Below are 21540 nucleotides of genomic sequence, written 5' to 3'. Positions count from 1 at the left end.
TGGCCCAGATCACCTGGGTCTGGGCTCGGCTTCTCCACGGACTCCCCGTGCGGGTCTGGACCTGGCACCGTGCGTCCTCGGGCCCCGGTGGTGCTCCCCGCGGTCCTCTCTCCTCCTGCCTCTGCGGGACACGGTGCTGTGCGAGTTGGTCAGCTGGTCGGAGCCAGGCCTTGAGAGCCGGCTTCCTGCGCAGACCAGGCATCCGAGTGCAGAGGGAGGGAGCCCCGGAAGGAGACGGCTGGACGGACAGGAGCAAATGCAGCGTGCGACCCCGGGGGAGAGGCACGCGCCTGGATGAAGAGCCCGCCTCCTGCGCGCGGGGAGCGACGGCCAAGAAACTGAATCACTCTCAGAGAAAGGAACGCGCCGCCGGTCTGAAGGCAGCAGGAAGGCGGCGCCTGAGCATGGACCCCGGCTGGACAGGTCCGTGGGCAGCCCCTCCACGGAGGACCCGTCTGATCACCGCAGAGCTCCAGGGCGTGAGAAGAGGTGCCACTTGGCAGGCGATGCTGGGCACGTGGCCCGGAGGGCGGGGGGAGGGTTCGAGAGAAAAGGAAGCTCCATCCACTGTCACTTGTCTCTCCGGCCCATTTGCTCACGTCTGTCCCTCTGCTGCCGACAGAGATCCGCCCATCAGCTCAGTGACAAGGGGTTCCTCCCCCGTCCTCCTGCCCGCTCGCCCGCCAGGCTCCCAGGATGGGACGGGGACACACGGCTGCCTGGACGGTCCCGTTAGGCCAGCTCTGGCCACGGCCCCCTGTCCTAGCCCCCAGCAAAGAGCCTTGGGGACCGTCCTCAGAGTCTAACCTTTTCATTTGGGGCTTGCACCTCAGCCTGTGTTTTCTTTCATCCCCCAGCCCATGCACACGTTTCACAGGGGCTCGGAGCCCCAGACACACACACACGGAGGCTCTGGGGTCAACGTCTTCCTAAGAGACTCTCTGACCTGGGGGCTGCCCGCCAGGCGAGGAGACACTGCGGAAGAGACCGGCCCTCGCTGAGCCTTGGCCTGATGAACATGGAGCTCGCACGCCATTCGTTTAACGAACTCTCATCCCATCTCCTGCCGACAGCTTCACGCTTCCTCTCAACATCCACCACCCGCTCATCAGGGACGGCGTCTGCAGTTATTACTCGTTCTCTAATAAAGGAAACGTCTGGTGTCCCGGGGACGACAGGTCACGCCCTGAGGACACCTGTTCATGAAATGCAGTGGACAGACCAGAAGACACGTGGCCACGGCATGTCTGAGAAGGGCCCTGGCTATGTCGCCGTTGTCTGCTGGCCTCTCCCCTGGGCTCCCTTGGGTCCGCCCACCTTATCTCAGGCAGCTCTCTCTGTTTACTTCTTCTTCTTTTTATTTTTAAATATATTTTATTGATTTCAGAGAGGAAGGGAGATGGGGGGAGAGAAACATCCATGATGAGAGAGAATCATTGATGGGCTGCCTCCTGCACGCCCCACACTGGGGATCAAGCCCACAACCCGGGCATGCGCCCTGACCAGGAATCAAACCGTGACCTCCTGGTTCAACCACTGAGCCACGCCAGCCGGGCTCTCCCATTTATTTCTGAGAGAGGAGAGGCTCAGGCAGGCTCTGACCTCCCCGACAGGCCACCTCACAGGAAACTACTGTGAGTATTTTAGGCTGAGTGGGGGCCACCGGGTCTCTATGGCTACTACTCAGCTCTGCCTTTGCAGTGGGAGAGCAGCCAGGATGTAAGTGAGCGAGTGGGGCTGTGTCCCAATAAAACTTTATTTACAAAACCCGGTGGTGGGCGGAGTAGGCCTGCAGGCTGTGGTTGCTGGCCTCTGCCCTCAGATCTCAGCAGCTGCAGAAAGATCTGACCAGATGGGACCCACGACCCCATGAGCGTCTTCCCATGAGCAAGGTCAAGGGGTCTGACCAGATCTGGGGCCTCGTCGGGTGTGGAAACAGCACCTGGTGGCTCGCTGTCCACGGCCGTCACCTGCCGTCATGTCCTCATGACTTACCACAGCCTGACCGTGGACAGCCACCAGCCCAATGTCACCAGCAAGTCAAGGTGGGGCTCCCCGGCCAAAGTCCTCGCCATGACGGGGCGCTGGCTGCGGCCGGCCGCCGGGCAGGCTGGGGAAGCCTCGCCACATCCTGCCGGAGCCACCGTCCTGATAAGCAGCACAGAAGCGCCATTCTTCTGTCCCGGCACGCCTGGCTGCCCTGCCCTGCCCAGCGCCGGCACGGGGCTTCCAGCCCAGCCAGGGCCCGCCCTTGGGATGCTGCCAGGCCGCTCTGAGGGTGCCGCCTCGCTGGGTGGTCATGGGCTCTCTTCTGGGGGCTCCTGGCTCCATCAGCCCCCACAGTGAGGGCTGGACCATGGCTATTCCATCCTCTCCACCTTCATAGATATCCCTATACACACATGCATACACATACACACACACACACACACACACACACACATACCCAGCGAGGGCTAGACCATGGCTATTCCATCCTCTCCACCTTCATAGATATCCCTTAACACACATGCATACACATACACATACACATACACACACACACACACACACACACACACACACAGCGAGGGCTGGACCATGGCTTTTCCATCCTCTCCACCTTCATAGATATCCCTTAACACGCATACACACACACACACACACACACACACACACACATACACACACCCAGCGAGGGCTGGACCATGGCTTTTCCATCCTCTCCATCTTCACAGATATCCCTTAACACACACACACGCATACACACACACACACACCCAGTGAGGGCTGGACCATGGCTTTTCCATCCTCTCCACCTTCATAGATATCCCTTAACACACACACACACATACACACACACACACATACACACACACACACACACATACCCAGCGAGGGCTGGACCATGGCTTTTCCATCCTCTCCATCTTCACCGATATCCCTTAACACACACACACACATACACACACACACACATACACACACACACACACACACACACCCAGCGAGGGCTGGACCATGGCTTTTCCATCCTCTCCACCTTCATAGATATCCCTTAACACACACACACACATACACACACACACACACATACCCAGCGAGGGCTGGACCATGGCTTTTCCATCCTCTCCACCTTCATAGATATCCCTTAACACACACGCATACACATACACATACACATACACACACACACACACACACACACCCAGCGAGGGCTGGACCGTGGCTTTTCCATCCTCTCCACCTTCATAGATATCCCTTAACACACACACACACACACACACACACACACACACACACACACACTCACCGGGGCCCCTTGCTCTGCTCCATGCCGTGCATCTGTTAGAGGTGACCCCCTGGAAGGGCTCACTCCCCCCACACCCTCTGTGCCCCATCCCACTGGCGTCAACTCGGGACCATGAATTAAACCCAGAGCTCCCACCCCTGGCTACACACTCCAGTCACCAGGGACCGAAGATGTCACCAAGGGGATGAGGATGAAGATGGTGCTGCACCTGGCCCGGCTCAGGACCCCTTCCCTGCCATCCCAGGAAAGGAACTTACAAGTCCCTGCGTGCTGCTTGAGTTTTGTGATGGGAACTGGGGTGCCCGACTGCCCAGGTTGGCCCGGGACACTGGGTGCTCAGTGGTGAGCCCCAGAAAGTCCCCCTTGTCACCCCTGGGAGCACCCAGGAGCCCGGGACATGGCAGAGGCAACCCTGGGCCAGAATTCTAATTTGCCACAGAGGACGTTCGCACGATCCTGGAAGCTACGCAGATGCTTTTAAAGGAGGTCCTGCCCATTTTATGTGTGGCCACAAGCTTGGCCCTCTCCTGCACCCCCTACGTGCTTTCTGCCACTATTACCCCATTTTACAGGTGGAAAAGGCGATGCACGGGGAGGTTAAGTGACTCGTCCCAAGGTCACCCAGCCACAAAGTGACAGTGGGGACTCTTAACCACGACTCTCTAGCTTCGGTTCCTCCGGGTTTCACACAGAGCCGTCACGCCGTCCTAGAGAGATGGTTACCTGGCTCACATCCCCGCGGATAGGCAGCGCTGCCTTAGGCCCGCTCAGCTAGTGAGCGGAGGACCTGGCCCCCTGGGGCACCAGGAGAGCCGGAAGGGAGAATGGGAACCAGAGGCCTCAGGGTCAACGGGGTTGGGCACCTCCCCTACGCAGGGCTTCTCCACCTGGCACTCCTGGCATTCGGGGCCGGTCACTCTTGGTCGTGGGGCCTGCCCACTGCACGGCAGGACCATTAGCAGCATCCCCGGCTCCACCCACTAGATGCCGGTAGCCTCCTTCCAGCTGACATGACCCATAAGGTCTCCTGGGGTCAAACCGTCCCTGGCTGAGAACCCCCCGCCAGACTAAGCAACAGTGCAGGTGACTTTGCTTCCTGGGCAAACATCTGAACACCAGAAACTTCCCCTCTGGGCAAGGGAAACATCGCTCTCATGCAGCTCACCGAGAATTTCTAGGCTCCGTGGAGCTGGGCCGGCTAGGGAGCTTGGCTGTGGAAAGACGGAGTCCTGGGGGTCAAGGTCAACACAACAGTCTGCTCCCTCACTCTGAAGGCCGCAGCCTCGGAACCCCAGTGCTGCGCACTCCAGGGCACCTCGGTGCCCCCTGGAGTTGTGCAACGGGACACTCCTGCTCGAACCCCAGCCGCGGAGTATTGCTCCGTGCAGGGTTAGCTCTGGGGTTAGCTCTGGGGTTGGAGGTGAGGAGTCCCGGGGGAGGTGCTGGACAGCATCCTGGTTTTTCAGAGAACTGGCGAGTGAGCGTCCACGCGCGCAGGCCTGCTCTCCGCTCTCCGGGCTATGTTCTCGGGCCGGGGGATCGCGAAAGGAGACAGCGTACTCCTGGCGGGCCCGCTCACCGCCTTCAGACCCTCCCTGCGGACGAGCGTGTGCGTTCTTGCGTGGCAGGCCCTGACATACTGTTTTGATTGTTATCATCCTGCCATGAAAGGCCTGATTGTTGGGGCTTGGCGGTGACATCACCGGCTTCCCACTTGGCGGCCTGGGGAGGCGTCTGATGAGCCGGCAGGTGGGAAGGGGCTGGACGTTCCCCGAAGGGCCACCCGCCCTACCTGCTCAGTGCGGCTGGCCTGGCACGCAAGGGATCCTCCCCCAGCCCCACAGGCTGGAGAGAGGAGATGACCCATGGGCTCCCTTCAGGTCTGCCACCCTCCCTCAGAGTGGGCGGGGCCCCGCCCAGGAAGGCACAGGGCGGGGGTGTCTGAGGGTGACTCAGGCCCTCGCTGCTGCCTCCCCTTGCTGAAAGGTGGAGAGCCTCCCAGGTACACCTGGATCTCTGACTCCCTGTGGGGTGTCCCGGGGACCTCTTCCTACTCAGTCCCCCTGCACAGCCCAGGTGTGGGGCTGCCTGTGTGATGTACAAGGCCCCTGGGGTTGTCTACCCAAGAGCAACGTGCTTACTGCTCACGTAGCTGTGAGAAGACGCACACTAGGAGGTCACAGAAGCGCTATTAGTGTAAACTAAGCGAATGCCCGCAGACCAATGAGTGAATAAACTGTGTTCCATTCGCACAATGGAAGCCTGTGTCCAGCGATGAGAATGAACGAGGCCCCTCAGAGACACGATTCTGAGTGAAACAGACACAACAGAGTCAACGTGGTGTGACTTTATTCACACAGAGGCCTGAGTAGGCAGAGCTAAGCTACGCCTCCCTGTCCACTGGCTGAGATGCGTGTCCATGGCCAATGGCAACAACTTGCTGGTTATTTCTCCTTAAGGTATTTGGCATTTTTTAAAAAATATATTTTTATTGATTTTAAAGAGAAAGGAAGGGAGAGGGAGAGAGAGAGAGAAACATCAATGATGAGAGAGAATCACTGATCGGCTGCCTCCTGCCCACGGCCCTGGGGGATCGACCCTGCAACCTGGCATGTGCCCTGACCGGGAATTGAACCGGGACCTCCTGGTTCATAGGTCAAAGCTCAACCACTGAGCCACACCGACCGGGCAAGGTATTTGGCATTTTAAAAACAATGCCTTGGAGCAGACAAGGAGTCTCTAAAGGTGGGAATTCAGGTCCTGCCTGGGTCGGCTCACCCTTTTGGGGAAGAAATAAGTTGCCTTGTCTCTTAGTAAAGGTGTCTTATTGCAGCTGAATGCTGAGCCGAGAAGGGCTCAGACTCAGTGTTGTAACTGATGAATTTTCAGAAACCTGACCCATTTCACGAAACCCACACCCAGATCAAGAAACGGAACGTGGCCAGCAGCCCCAGAGCCCCACCCCGGGCCTCCTGCTCCTCCCTGCCCTGCAGAGCCCAGCCCCGGGGATACACCACCCTCACTTCTCAGGCACAGAGGGGCCGTGCCTGCCCTGGACCTCATATAACCAGCTGAGGCGGCCGCGTGAGACCCGCCAGAGGGTCACGGGAGGGTTTGGATGAGGAGGGCATTGCCTTCTCATCGCCTGCACATTTGGCCTATGGGTGATTTCCTTCGACCACAGGTTTGGAGTTCTGCATAGGGCATGTCCTCAGGATCCCTAAGCTCGCTCCTCTCCCCCCAGCCACCGCCCCCCCCCCGCCCCCCCCGCCGCCGACATCTTCTTTCACCCCAGTTCCCTCTTTGCTGAGTGCCATAGTCCGTCCATCTGCAGAATCAACGTTTCAGGGGGAGGGGCTGCAACAAAAACATTTCGTTCTCCAGCAAAATACCACTGCCAACCACAGAAAATGTTCCGGCACTTTCTTCTAAAGAGCATTAAGTGCCTTCATAAACACTTACTACGGCCCTCACGCAGGAGGCATACGTGCCGGAGCCACCAGGCCCACAGAGGGCGGGGGAGGAAGAGCGAGCATAGCCCGGGGCCCTCCTCCGCTCTCCCTGCAAAACCACGGGAGGCGGAGGAGAGGTGGCCAGTGGCAGCTGGGAAGGAGGACTGTGAGCTGTGGGGCCGTCCTCGGTGGCTACTCCCTCCATCATGCCTCCCGCAACCCGACGGGATCCTGTGGATCTAACCTCACAAGGGGCCCAGCCCGGCCGGCGTGGCTCAATAGTTGAGCACTGTTGACCTATGAACCAGGAGGTCAAAGTTTGATTCCAGTCAGGGCACATGCCTGGGTTGCAGGCTCGATCCCCAGGGCGGGGAGATTCTCTCTCATCATTGATGTTTCTCTCTCTTTCTTCCTCTCCCTTCCTCTCTCTGAAATCAATAAAAACATTTTTTTTTTTAAATCGGTCCAGAATCCAGGCGTTTCCTAGCCCCTCCCTCCCACGGGCAGGTGGCAGCCTCCCCATCTCCCGTCTGCTTCACCGTGACAGCCTCCTGCCCCATCTCCTGGCTTCTCACCTTGCCCGGCGGTCTATTCTCAGCACAGCTGCCCTGTCTGCTGGGCTGCTTCTGTGCTCATGACCTTCCCCTGGCCGGCAATGACCTCTGTGTCCCGCCCTCAGGCCTCCATGCGCTCCCATAAACACTGCTGTCACTCCTACCCGAGGGCATTTCCCCCAGAGCATTCCTTCCGGGATCTCTGTGGCTTGCTTCTTCCCCTCTTTCAAGACTAGGCTGGGTCATAGAAGACACGGCGACTGCCATCTGTCCCCCTGGACCATGTGCTCTGGGGAGGCCAGCTGCCACGTGGTCGGAGCCGTACGGAGGTGCCCATGCAACAAGGAGCCGAGGCCTCCAGCCAACTGCCGCGTGAGGCACCACCTTGGGGGCGGGTCCCCCAGCCCCAGTCGGGCCTTCGGATGACGGCCTCCCCGGCTGATCTCCAGAGAGACCCTGAGCAGGGACTCTCCACAGAGCCACGTGTGAGTTCCTATCCCACAAACAACGTTAGAGAATGCTTACTGGTTGAGGCCACTGAACTCTGAGCGCTTTTGTTGTTCTACAACAGGTGACTAAGATAGTCACTTTCTCAATGAAACCTACCCTTACTCACTTAGCTAGAATGGCCAACCACCACAGCAGTGCCATCCCCCTTAACCCTAGTTTCATCTCCCCCTCTCCCTTCTCTTCCTCAACCTCCTCCTCCTGTTTTTTTAATAGCAATTCCTACGTGCCAACCTACTATATAAAGTGCCAATTTTTATGTTTATTGCTCATTCTTTCCCCATCAGAACAAGCTGGGAATCTTTGTTTTTTTTTTTCACCAACGTGGCCCAAGTACCTGGGAGAGCGCCAGGTGTACACGGCGCTGAAACAGACGTGTGTGCAGACAGGGGCCGGGAATTCCAGCAAAGCTGGTGTCTTTGCTGCTCCTAGCTGCGGGCCGTCGATCAGTGGTGAGCATTCACCTCCCTCCTTCCCCCCGGGGCTCAGTGTCCTCGGCTGTAGAATCAGGCTCAAGAAGCTCTTTGGGATCCCCACACAACGAGCGCATTGTAACCTCGCCAGATTCCCAGGGCCAGAGACAGGCCCTGCCTTTGCCAGAGCTCATTTCCCCGGCCGTGCACATCTGGAACGCCAGAACACAACCCCGCCACGTGGCGCACATCTGGACAGCATAAAGCCACCGCTCCAAGAGGAAACTCGGAAATGGCCGCTCAGCGAAAAATGCAGGGCGGGCCACACGAGACGGGGTGAAAGGCCCCTTTCTTTTCCACCCGCAAAACAATCTTCTGGGCACGATCAGAGAGGCGGGTGCCCGGCTGCGGAGCGACACGCGCTCCCAATAGCCCTCGACGGCAGGCCCGGTCCCATCGCTCTCTGCCTGGCTCCCTGCCAGTGCAAAACTCACAGGGATGCTTCCCCCATGCCCTTGCAGAGAAGGAGCTGCACCTTCCCTTGTCTCCGGGGCACGTGGGCCGAGTTCAAAGCCGGGCACCACCTGCTCCTCCTCCTGCAGGGAGCTCTGGGCTCTGCTGAGAAGCCGCGGGCTGTTGGCTCGCGGGAGACCTCACGTGCTCCCTTCCTCCTATGCTGGAGGGAGAGCGGCCTGTTGGTCTGCAGTGTGTCGTCTACACGCACCTGGGCTCCCAGGACAGAGAGGAATGCTACTCCTTTGCAAATGAAACACGTTTCAGGGGCTCTGAACATCCCGCTTTCTCTACAGCGAGCAAGGATAGGCCATGCCAGAAGGGTGAGAGCGTGCAGGGGAATGGGGGGGGTTCTACGGGAAATGGGGGGGGGGTGCTACCTACTTGCAACCTCTAGGCCAGTGATGCCACCGGCGTGACGGCTGAAGCTCCTTGGAGCGCAGGAAGGTGGGTGGAGACCCCGGGGCCTTCCTTCCTCTTCATTCCTTAGACTTCTCCTCAGGGTGCAGGTGAGGAGGCAGGAGCGAGACACAGGAAGTCAGGACCTCAGAGCCCCCGGCCTCCAATGCCAGCCCCTCCCCATGACTCAGCACATTCTGCTTTCCACTCTGAAGCCCAGCAGCACGGGAGGCACACCGCCCGCAGCCGCAGCCGCAGCCCCCCGCCCCCACTGCAGACGGGACGGGAAGGAGCTCGGGAGAGATGCTGGGAAGGCATCTAAGGAAGCCATCTTTTCCGCCAGTGCCTCTTCCCCTGGCCGATTTTACTCTTGTCTCCTCGCGCCGTGACACCTCTTGGCCGTGAATGACTATATGCTGAGTACTGCGTCCCTGTGGCGGATCTCCAAATCCGGGGGTGAGCTTGAGGACCCCTGGAAGTGATGGTTTGGTGCCGGATGGCTGGACCTAAGGGCAGCCGCTCAAGGACCCATTGTATCCTCAGCTAAGGGTGCGAGGTAGCCGGGGTTCCTGAGCCTAGTGGGTGGAAGTGGGGGCTCAGGGCTCAGTACACAAAACCCAGGGCCGGAGGCCACCTTGGGGCCACAGAGACCAGGGAGAGAGGCGCATTGGAGACAAGGTCCAATGGCCATCACAGAGGACGCTGCAAGGAGCAAGCTCAGCACCGACCAGCTGCCCCTCCCCCTGGGCAGCAGATGGGTACTGAGAAACAGGCCTGTGGCCAAGCGGTGCCGGAGGGAGGTGAGCCTGAGGAACGGGCCTCTGCAGCTTGGGAGTGGGGAGAGCCACGGGCCCCAAACTGCCTGAGCAGCCCTGGCCACGAGAACCGCACGAGTCCACCCCTCTGCAGCAGCTGGAGGCGACGTGGGCTCCCCAAAAGCCCGAATGAGGCTGCCTGGGCGGAGGTCTGGGGAATCGGAACTGGGCTTGGCTCCAGGGCCTTCCAAGAACAACCCCCGCCCCCAACTCCCGGCTCAGGCTCCTTTCACATGCAGGCGGCAGTCGCGGGGTGTCCCAGGGGGGCCCTCCTCACACCGGTCAGGTCCTGGCTGCCGGGAATGCTCCCTCCCGCAATGGGGCCTGAGTGCTGGGCTCCAGAGAAGCCTGCAGACACCTGGGAACGGGACTGTCCCTCCTATTTCCTGAGGCCAGGGGTGCTCCATGGGGGCGCCTTGGCCCAGGGGACACTGGCCATGTCTGCGGACATTTCTGATGGTCACATTGGGGGCAGGCTGTGGCTCCGCGCCTTGCCTCCGATCTGGAGGCGACTTCCACCCTAAAGGAAGCTGTTTATTCCAACGGAGCCGCAGCGCTCTCCTCATCGGCCCTGTTATTCACGTAACTGCCTGGCCTGGGAGTCCATCTCAAGCTCGGGGTAAGAGTGCAAACCTGAATAACGCAAGAGACCGACCTATCGCCTTACCTGGAGGCACCCACTGTTTCTACAACACAAACACGATGCCAGCACCACACAACAAGACTAAAACGCCCACCTGCTCGCCCCTCTGCAGGACCAGCACCTGCGAGGGGAACTCTTGCACGGTCTCTACGCGAGCTTTTCCACGTTTATTCTGCACCGACGGCGGGTGGTCCGGGAAGGGGTGGGCGCTCGACCCTCAGACTGAACATCTACCACGTGCCCAAGTCATCGGTGGCTCCTGCGTAAGGCCCGGGCTGCCCCTCCATCCCCTTCGGTGCAAGCAACTGTTGGCAAGAGACCCAGCCTGGCCCTCCTGCGGAGCGAGTCCTCGGTAGGTCCTGGCTGGCAGGATGGACCCGAGGGGGGGCAGACACGCCCCTGGAAGGAAGAGGAAGCTACCCAACGTCATGATCGTTTCGCACCTGCAGCCCCAGTCAGATAGTGTAAGGACAGAATCTTCCCCAACAGCCATCACGCCCTCCTACTGCGAGGCGGAGGTGGATCGGGTGGAAATCCTATCGGGGTAAACACGTTGCCAAGGACCCAACGAGCAGCTGAGAGTGAGACAAGCTAGGAGAGGCCAAGCTCCCCCAGAGCGCCCAGGGAGTCTGCACCCCACCCCCAGCATTTTCTCAGAGACGACGGAGCCCAGGGTTCCTTGTGGCGTTCTGGCAGATTGGGGTGCTTTCCAGGCTCAAAGTGGGGGGTCCCCCTGCCCAACCCTCTCAGCACTGCACATCTGACTGCTGCTGGGCCCCTTCTGGTCCCAAGGGTGGTGCCATCCGAGGGCTCAGCCGATGTCACAATCAGGCTTTCGAGGGTAAATATTTGCAGTGACTCACGAGGAGGCTTTTCTGCTCTTGTTTCGGCCCCCGAGGACCCACAGGGTTATTTCCCGGGCTCGTGAACAGCTCGAGGTTACCCGCAGGCGACACCCAAAGGATCTGTCAGGATCTCCGGACAGCTCACCAGGCAGAGCCTGGGTTCCAGGACCCGCCCCCCCACTTCCACCCCCGGAAGTGGCTGCACTCACGGTGCCGGAGGTCACGGCACCACATCCTGGTAAAGTCGATGGTGCGAGCGTCCGGCTTGTGGCCTGGAGGCCCTGCCCAGGCTCGTGGGACAGGTGGACGATTTATGAGCCAGTAACACGTCGTAAAAGCGCGCGGACCTAAGTGCCAGGGAGCCAACAAGCCAGGACAGGAGCCCTTCCCCTCTGAGCAGAGAAGCGGACAGCCACCACCTGCACAGCCAGGCCTGACAGTGGCCCAGGGAACCCCTAGGACTTCCCTCCCAGCCCAGCAGAGCCCCTGCCACCCTGGGCTGCAGCCTCGGCCCCAGGGCCTGGCTGTGTCAGCCTGTCCACGGCTCCGGCCTCAGCCCAGGCCACCTGAGATTCCGACGATACTTTAAACTCGTGGCCACCTCTTACCCAATGAAGGCTTGGGTCAACGCGTGATATTGAAAACAGACGGGAGCCACGCCTGGCTCCACACCCCCACCGTGGAAAGGAAAGGCGCGAGCTCTGAGGGAGACAGTCTGAAACCGGGAGCGGGGCAGGCACGGGCCGTGGGGTCGAGGGTGAGGAGGGAAAGGGGCAGCAGGCAGTGCTGGGGACGCTGCAAAAGGACAGCAGCTTGTCCCCATTAATAAACTGCTAAGAGCCCTGACCGGGGTGGCTCAGTGGATGGAGCGTCGGCCTGCGGACTGAAGGGTCCCGGGTTCGATTCCGGTCAAGGGCATGTACCTTGGTTGCGGCACATCCCCAATAGGAGGTGTGCAGGAGGCAGCTGACTGATGTTTCTCTCTCATCGATGTTTCTCTCTATCTCTCTCCCTTCCTCTCTGTAAAAAATCAATAAAATATATTTAAAAAAATAAAGTAAAATAAACTACTAAGTGCAGGAGGGGCAAGCGGAGGTTCACAGTTGCTCGCGTGGAAAATAATTCGAAGGTTAATAAATAACAACATAAGAATAAGCTCCATCCCGTCTGTGCTCATGGCTGGAAACCTCCTTCTGCCCCACCCTGTCTATTTTTATTTACATAAATATTTAAAATATCTTAATAATACCTTATTAAAGAGTATCTTAATAACGCCTTTTAAAACATTTTAATGCCTTTTAAAATAGTATTTATACCTTTTAAAATACATTTTAATACCTTTTAAAATATTTTAATGATACCTTTTTAAATATTGTTTTTAATAATGCCTTTTACTAAGCAAGTATATGCTCAGGCTGAGCTACATACTCCCTATAGTCTGTTGGTGAACCTCCAAAGTCTTTGCCAAGGGGTACGATTATTCCCATTTTACACGAGCAGAAACGGAGGCTCTGGGAGGCTGGGGGACACCCCAAGACCACATGAGTCCGAGAAGGCACAGATCCTGAGTGTGTCCTGCTTTCACACTGCAGAGGGCCCGTGTGTAAGGACTCGGGGCGGCAGAGGGCCTGTGTGTGTAAAGACTCGGGGCACAGAGGGCCTGTGTGTAAGGACTCGGGGCGGCAGAGGGCCTGTGTGTGTAAAGACTCGGGGCATAGAGGGCCAGTGTGTAAGGACTCGGGGCGGCAGGGGGCCTGTGTGTGTAAGGACTCGGGCGGCAGAGGGCCTGTGTGTAAGGACTCGGGGCACAGAGGGCCTGTGTGTGTAAGGACTGCCTGGCTCCAGCTGACTGGCCCGGGCTGGTTACATGTCGGGAAGAGCCAGCAACTGGAGGCCTGGCGCTGGCTGTTGATCACCCTGACTCACGGGAACTGCAGGGAAGTCTGTGCCCCGACTCCGCGGGCCTCCACGGGGCCTGCTGGGGCCCGTCCTACCCTCCGAACGAGGAAGTGGCCTCGGCAGGCAGGGCCCACGGAACAAGAAGGGCCGTCAGGTGCCTGACGAAGGGTCCGGGGAAGGACAAAGTGCCGTCACTGTAGGAGGGGGAAGCCCGTGCCAGGCTCCGAAAGGGCCCCGCGGCCAAGCATCACTGCAGGAAAAGAAAGATGGAAAGACTTTCTGGGCAAACGATGCAACTCTGCTAACGGGACACCCACAGCCGTGACCTTGTGCTGGACAGCCACCTCCACACAGGCCAGGCCGATGGGTGGCTGCCAGGCCACATGCCCGCATGCAGGGCTGGTGCCCTCCACCCGGGACAAATGCCCCCTCTGAGCGCTGCTCCCAGGCAGTGGGGGCAGGGGGTGCATCAGCTGCCCCCCGGGGCGTCCCCTAGTGGCTCCTGAGATTAAGGGGTGCAGCTGGCATGGGAGGAGCTCACTAGGGCAGGGGCAGCTCACAGGGGCCTCTAGTAGCTGAATCCCTTCCCCGGGGCAAGGCATGGTGTCAGGCAGACCAAGGCAGCAGGGCCCCAGAGGGCGGGATCTGCACCATCCGGCACGTGCGAATCCCTAGACCCAGGCTGCTGCCCCGCTGGGTAGATCCCTGGGTGCCCAGAAATGCTGCTGCAGCTCCTCCATCTCTGACCGGGCCACAAGGCGAAAAGTTCAAGTTCATCTGTGACATCCAGCCATTCACCTCATGTTCTGTTCTGTCCGCCCCAGGGCTGTTCTCCTGCGCCAGGGCACCTCCCGGAGGCGGCACCGAGCAGGGCCAGCGGGGCCCAGCGCTCGCCCGTGTGCCGTGGCCCTCTCCGGACCTCCTGCGTCCGACTCCTGCACGGTGTGGCGTCCTCTGCGCAGGGACAGCCTTGTGGGTGACCAGCCAGGGACTCAGGGACACCTGCTCGGCCGAAGTGCCACGTGGGGCGGAGGAAGGGAACAGAGAGGCAGAGTCGGCAGGGAGGCCCGCCAGCCCCATAGGCTCCACTCCCCTCCTCTCATCCTGAGGGTCAAGTGCTCCAGAGGGTCTCAGCAGGAGTCCTGAGGTATCCAAGGTCAACGTGGCCAGGCCCAGGGTGGGGCTGGGAGGGGGGGCACAGACACACAGCCCCAAAGAGCAGCAGTCACACGGGAATCTCCAGAGCAGATACACCAGACCAGGTTCCCGGGAGATGCAAGTTTGCGCGCCCCGAGAGAGGGCAGGGGCCAGCAGGAAATGGGCCGCTCAACTCCACGTGAAATCTCTTCTTTCTTCTTCAGTCTGTTTTTGTTGTTGTTGTTCATTTTAAACCACATTTTCCCATTGATTTTAAGAGAGAGTGGAAGGGACGGGAGAGACAGAGAAACATCGATGTGAGAACGACACATCGATTGGTTGCCTCCCACACAAGCCTGGACCAGAGCCAGGGATCGAGCCTGCAACCGAGGCACGTGCCCTTGACTGGAATTGAACCCTGGACCCTTCAGTCTGCAGGCCAACGCTCTAAACCACCGAGCCAAATCGGCGAGGGCTGAAATCTCTTCTTGTCAGCACAGCTCAAGACCCCTCGGAGCCTCCCCTCAAAGGAGCGAGGCTGTAAGTGCAGGTGCCGAGCACAGACGCAGGCCTTGGGACCCAGCGGCGCAGGCCTCATGAGATGGCTGAGGCGGGGAGAGAAGCTCAGGCGTCTCCTAGCGGTGACCTTGTGCCAGTTACCCGTCCCCTGGACCCGTTTCTGTGTGGAATGAACTGCGCCGTGTCGTAGGCGTCCCCTCCACAGGGGGAGCCGACCACACCCTGGGTGGAGCCCCTCTGAGAGGTAGAATGTTTTCAGAAGACGACTGGCCAGTACCACCATTCTGAGACCGATGGCCAGGCATCCGGCGGACATGCTCAGATTCATCTGTTCACTCAGCAGGCATTTACCGATCATCTACTTTGTGCAAGAAATGGGAGAGCTGAGGTGTTTGCCTTCGGAGCGCTAACTACCATCCTGGTGGCTGTTACGGCGTCCAGGTCTTTACCACCGAGACGGTGCTTTACATAACGTTAGCTGCTGGAGACGAAGTTCCCGGCCATTGCAAAGCGAACCTGTGGCCCCTCGGGGAATTATTCACCAGCGAACACGGACTGACTGCCCTTGACTCAGATTGGAGTCAAGTCCGGGTGTAGACAATTGTTCCCAAATGCTATCTCTAAGACGTGCACGCATATGGGCTCCTGGGCCTGACACTTCTCTTCCGGCTGTGATGCTGTTCAAGCTTGGCCAGCAGAGCTTCCGGCCTCGGAGGAATCCAGAGACAGGGGACCCGGGAGCTGAGGCCTGGCCAGGGGGACGGCAACCGGTCTCGCGCGCGGAGTGCCGTTTTGTAAAACTACTCAAATCCCAGGGCTGTGCGATGGGGGTGGTGAGGAGAGAGAGGACAATATGGGTTTACCCATCTTCACGCCAATGCCGACTGTAAGAGGTGCTGCACGCTGGTTAGCTGGGGGGCTGGGGGGAGACGGAGAAGCGGAGACAGTGGCTTTGAAAGGTCATGGCCACGTCAACAGGTCGTGGCCACGTGGAAAGGTCGTGGCCGTATTTCTGAGCATCTTGTCGACGCCCTCATCGTGGTCTGCACTGCGCTCTGCTTTCTCGGACGAGACCAGTTGGCCCAGAAGTGCTGGCGGGACACCCACTCTGGGGCCACCCAGCTCTAGAAGAATATCCAATCCCGTCAGCATTCCGAGGCTTTTATCGGATGCCAAATATCTTCCTATAAAGCGAACATCTGGATCAAGGTTAAATTAGCAAGAGTCCCCCGATGAAAACGGAGGAAGAAAAAGGGAACCAGGAATGCTAGCATTCAAAGGTGTCCCCCGATCGAGGCCACCTCTCCCCCCAGCGCACCCTGCCCCCAACTGTCCTCTCTGCCCAAGAGGATGTGGGAGCACTTGGCTCTTCCCAGGCCCCACTTCTCCAAAGCTGCTCTGGCCTGGGACCATCCTCCCATCCTCCCTACCCCCTCCGCCCTCTAACCAAAACAGACGTGAAGCCTGGCAGAGTTGCCCGCAGAGAGCGCTTCACCCAGTCAGCTGCCTCGACGCCAGGTGGGCCCTGGCCTGGGGAGAGCTTGCGAGCCTCGTAAACGTTATTGAAGTCTTTTATTTTAAAATTAGATCAATAAACCGTCCGTTCCTTGGGTGGTCCCAGCGCAGCAAGCATCTTGCTTTCCAGAGGGGGGCAGACGCCTCATTATCTTGGGAAAACGGCACACTCAGCAGCAGAGTCCGCGGCCCTTATCCCCCCCACCCTGAGCAAAGGGGCTCCGGTCTTCCCTGCCCCAGGCCGGGCGCTGCCCCCGCAGTGCCAGTCATCTCCCCAGAGCCCAGAGCTGGGCACGCGGTCCCCCTGCTCAAGAACACTCCATGGCTCCCCCTCTCTGCAGCAGGCATGGCAAGCTGGCCGTGGCCGGATCCACCCTGTCCCGTTTGGGCGGATAGAGAGTTAGTGGAGCCCAGACCCCCCCGGCCACGCATGGGTTGTTTACGGCTGCTTTGGAGTTGCAAGGGCAGAGCTGAGGAGTTGCTACAAAGCCTTAAACGCTTACGGTCTGGCTCTTTGGAGAGAAAGAGGAGGCTCGCTGAGCCCTCATTTGGAAAAGGGGTCTCTGCCGATGTGACTGGGGCTCTGGACAGGACACCCTCCCCTGTTATCCGGGAGGGCTCCTCAGCCAATGATGAGAGTCCTTACACGGGACAGACAGAGGAGACACAGGCAGAGCAGGAGGCTCGGGGTCGATGGAGGCAGACGGGCCTTATGCTGCTGACGCCCAGGATGGCTCGGGGCTCCCGAGGCTGGAAGAGGCGGAAGGACCCGCCCTCAATGTCGCACTGCCGGCCCCCAGAACTAGGAGAGAATCTTTCCCGTTGTTTTAAGCCACCCAGTTTGGGGTAATTTGTAAAAGGAGCCACAAGACACGAATACGGGGGGGGGGGGGGGGGTGGGCATCCCTAACACCTGGACGCCGGGCAGGCGTGGCGAGACAGACCCCGGTCTGCGGCGGAGAGTCTGCGAGGAGAGACACGTACTAATTAAGCCAAGAGCAAAGTATATATATTTAGGAAACAGATTGCCTGGTGGGACTGAGAGTGGGGGTGGGGTGGGGTGGCTTGGAGGGGAGGGAGGCAGGGCCTCTCAGAGGAGCTGGCATTTCCACTAGGGCTCAGGGATGGGAGGGGCACGGGGCTCAGGTCTGCACCTGGCCCTCACCTGGATCGGAGCTTGGCCTTTGCTTCTTCCTTCCATCTGCCCCCATCCTACGCCCCACTCACCGACGACCTTTCTAAAGCACAAAACAGTCGCCGTTGCCACGGTGCCTGCCCGCTGAGCCGCAGGATGTGAGCTGGCTCCTATGAATTCCCTTTCTACGATCGGAGGCCCGGGCTGGGGTAGGTGACCCTGCAAGGTTACACCAAGGTCAGGCTCCCAAGTCAGCTCCTCTTTCTGCTGAGCTTCCGGGAAACTCCTCAATGTCCTTTAACTTTTTTAAATTAATTTTTAAAATATGTTCTTATTGATTTCAGAAAGGAAGGAAGAGGAGAGAGAGAGAGAGAGAGAGAGAGAGAGAGAGAGAGAGAGAGAGAGAAACATCAATGATGAGAGAGAATCATCCATCAGCTGCCTCCTGCATGTCCCTACTGGAGATCGAACCCGCAACCGGGCATGTGCCCTGACCGGGAATCAAACTGTGACCTCCTGGTTCATAGGTCGGTGCTCAACCACTGAGCCATGTCAGCCGGGCCTTGTCATCTTGTTTTGTTCAAAAGCCTCCAGCGGGTGCCCACTGCCTCACATAAACCGCCCCCCCGCTCCTTAGAGGAGTGCGCAGTACCCCTAACTCTCTGATTTCCGCCTCAACTTGCTTCTCATTGACTGCCACCGCCAATCAGGGACCTTCCAACTTACCACACAGACCTGCTCGCCTTTTCAGCACCATAAACCACACTGCACCCGAACTGGAAGGTGACTGTCATCACGGCCTTCTTTCGGTGAGGCCTGCTCTGCGTTCCGCACCGTGTACACGATTTAAACACGGCATCAGTGTAGAACGACGACAGCCTCAGAGACACGTTCTGGCCACGCGTTTTGTGCACAGGACTTAGGACCCTGGCCCAAGCTGCCTATGCCCACCTGCGCCCAGGGTGCCCACTATACTTCGCCCACGGCCTCCTTGTTCCTTTCTGCTGAGAACGATCACATCAGCGTTCACGCGGCCTGCGGTGGTGTGGCCAAGGCCTTCGGTAGGTGTCACTTTACGGCTGAAACGTCCCTGACCACCCCTGGATGGAGGTGCCTCACTTCAATCTGCTCCCAGTCAGGACCCGGGGCATGAGGTTAGGGGTGAGGGGAGCCAGGGAGAGGCCCCCAAATCCAAGCATCCGGAACAATGAGCTCGTTATCCCACAGGGCAAACCCCCTCTCAGATCACCTCGGCTAAGCTCTCCCTGGAAGGAACACGGGGGACCCGGGCGGGGACCACGCCCGAGAGCAGAACCCACCTTCCCACGACCCCAGGGGCTCAGCAAACGCCCTTCTGTCTGGTTTGACCTCTGCGTGGCCCTCGGGATGGAAGGGGAAGACGCGGGCACAGGCCGCCAAGGCTCCCGGCCGCAACCCCGGGGCCCACATTTATTAGCAGACGGGAGCCACACAAGCGCCCTTATCACAGTCGCAGCTTTGTCCCGAGACAATGTTGCCTTTCAGATTGTGTTCCGCCCGGGACAGTGGATTTATAAACTGAACTGCTGACCGGGAACAGAAGCCCGGCTGCGAAGACTGAAGGCCTTGTTCTCCGTGGGCCTGGGTGAGTGGTGTCCTGATAAGATAAACACAGATAATGAGCCACGGGAGGGGCGTGCTGGTGTATACATAAATGTATATACATCCACGTCTCCACGTCTCCACGCCTGCGTGCCGGGCGCACAGGCTGGGGGTGGGGGCTGCTCCTCAGATCGGAAGGAGAAGCCCGACCCGTGTGGCTCAGTGGTTGAGCATCGACCTATGAACCAGGAGGTCACGGTTCGATTCCCAGTCAGGGCACATGCCCAGGTTGTGGGCTCGATCCCCAGGGTGGGGTGTGCAGGAGGCAGTTGATCGAAGATACTCTCTCATCAATGACGTTTCTGTCTCTCTCTCTCCCTCTCCCTTCCTCTCTGAAATTAATAAAAAACATTTTCTTAAAAAAAAAAAAAAAAAAAAAGGAGAAGAAAAACACATTTTTTCTGGATATCTTTCCAGAAAGGAACCTGGATATCACCCTAAGATGTTCCTTTGGTCTCTCTGAACAGCTCAGAAATATACTGGCGTGGTCACCTCTAAAAGGTGGCCCTGGGCCTGCCCTCCACCCCCACCCCCGTGTGTCCATGTCAGGTAAGCAGGGCTCCTAATGCCAAAGCCGGCAATGACGTCTATGCGGTTTGTGATAATTGCCTCTTGTTTGTGTGTATGTTTTACAAGTATCTACAATAATAAAAGCATAATATGCTAATTAGACCGGATGTCCTTCCGGACGAAGCCGGGGCTACAAGGGAAGCCCGGGTGCCGGGTGCCAGAGGGAAGCCTGGGTTCTGGGTGCCAGAGGGAAGCCTGGGTTCTGGGTGCCAGAGGGAAGCCTGGGTTCTGGGTGCCGGAGGGAAGCCTGGGTGCCGGGTGCCAGAGGGAAGCCACTGCCGGCAGCCGGGAGATGGAAGGCCTACTCTTGCACGAATTTCGTGCATCAGGCCTCTAGTCCATAATAAAAGCAAAAAGGAAGGAAGGCAGGAAGGCAGGAAGGCAGGAAGGCAGGAAGGCAGGAAGGCAGGAAGGCAGGAAGGCAGGAAGGCAGGAAGGCAGGAAGGAAGGAAGGAAGGAAAGAAGGAAGGAAGGAAGGAAGGAAGGAAGGAAGGAAGGAAGGGCACATTAGGCTGGATAATTACTGAAGCTGGGGGGTGGGCATATGCCTTTTATTACTGTAGTGTTCTCCTTCCTGTATTTCTGCACAAAATGTTCCATGGTCAAAGAAAAAAAGAGACTGGCTGAGAGGCAATGGCTTCACCCCTCTCTCCTCTCATCCATCCATCCATCCAGCCAGGCAGCCAGCAAATGCTATTTGTATCACATGCTGTCCTAGGTGCTGGGAATGGTCTTGGGCGGGACAGACGGGGTCCCTGGCCCCGACGCGCTGACATATCCCCACAGTTCAAATAGTCCGCCAATATGAACACCGGGCGGGGCTGTCTCACCATGAAGGGACCTCCAGGGTTAGGACTTGGTGGGGGCGGGGCGGGGGGCAGTTCTGGGCTGGCCTCTATGATTCTGTCCAGCCTGTTCCTCCCGGGAATCCTGGAACAGGGGGGAGGAGAGGAGCCCCAGAAGTCCGCGCGGTGTGAGCCGCGGTACGAGCCATGACCTGTTTGTTCACGTCCATCACTAACACAGCCGCCCCCCTAGACTGGAAGGTATTTCCAGAGAGGGCCCAGCCCACCCCTCGCCTCGGGGCACACAGCTGGCTTTACAGGTCTCTGGGGTGGGAGGGCCCAGGGCGAGGCTGGCATTCGAGGCCCGTGCTGAGAACACGGTCAGCGAGGGGCTGGGGACAAAGCCCCCCCCCCCCGCCCCCCCGCCCCCCCCCGCTGCTCTCCGCTGTGTGAACTGCACCCGGTGACGCGTCCTGGTGGGCGGGGGGCAGGCCAAGGAAACCCCGGTCCCAGCGTTCAGGTTAACACTTGTGCTCACTCTCAGGAGGCCACTGTCAGAATCTGGGTCTGGGTGGGGCCCACACCTACAAAACAGCCCACGGGAGACCCCCCCAAGGGGTCAGCCGGCTCGGACCACACCTCCAACACCCTGCCCGCGGCCGGAGAGAAAGGAGCGGCGGGGTTTCTGCGAGAACAGGAGCCCCCGGGGGAGGAAGGTCAAGATGGAGAAACTCGGGTCGAGCTGGTGCCTCCCATGCCTCCCGGGTGAGGAGCCGGCACGCTGCTGGCTTCTTTGCCGGGACTGGGGTGAGGTTTGGGTGGGCTTCCTTGTTAGACGTCACGCTCGTCTCCTGCATCCTGAGCTTGTTCTGATGAGCGTGACGGGGACAGAGAACTGGATTTCGG

The 21540-nt window shown here is 59.0% G+C and overlaps 1 protein-coding gene across 8 annotated transcripts in view; it reads right to left on the bottom strand.

The window, feature by feature from the left end:
• Positions 1-21540, bottom strand: part of SLC39A11 (solute carrier family 39 member 11) — a 463057-nt gene that overhangs the window by 228840 nt on the left and 212677 nt on the right. The gene's annotated exons all lie outside the window — the stretch shown is intronic.

Source organism: Plecotus auritus (genome assembly GCF_963455305.1).
Source record: "Plecotus auritus genome assembly, chromosome: 7".
NCBI classification, from domain to species: Eukaryota; Metazoa; Chordata; class Mammalia; order Chiroptera; family Vespertilionidae; genus Plecotus; species Plecotus auritus.
This window is presented reverse-complemented; position numbering and strand designations above follow the sequence as displayed.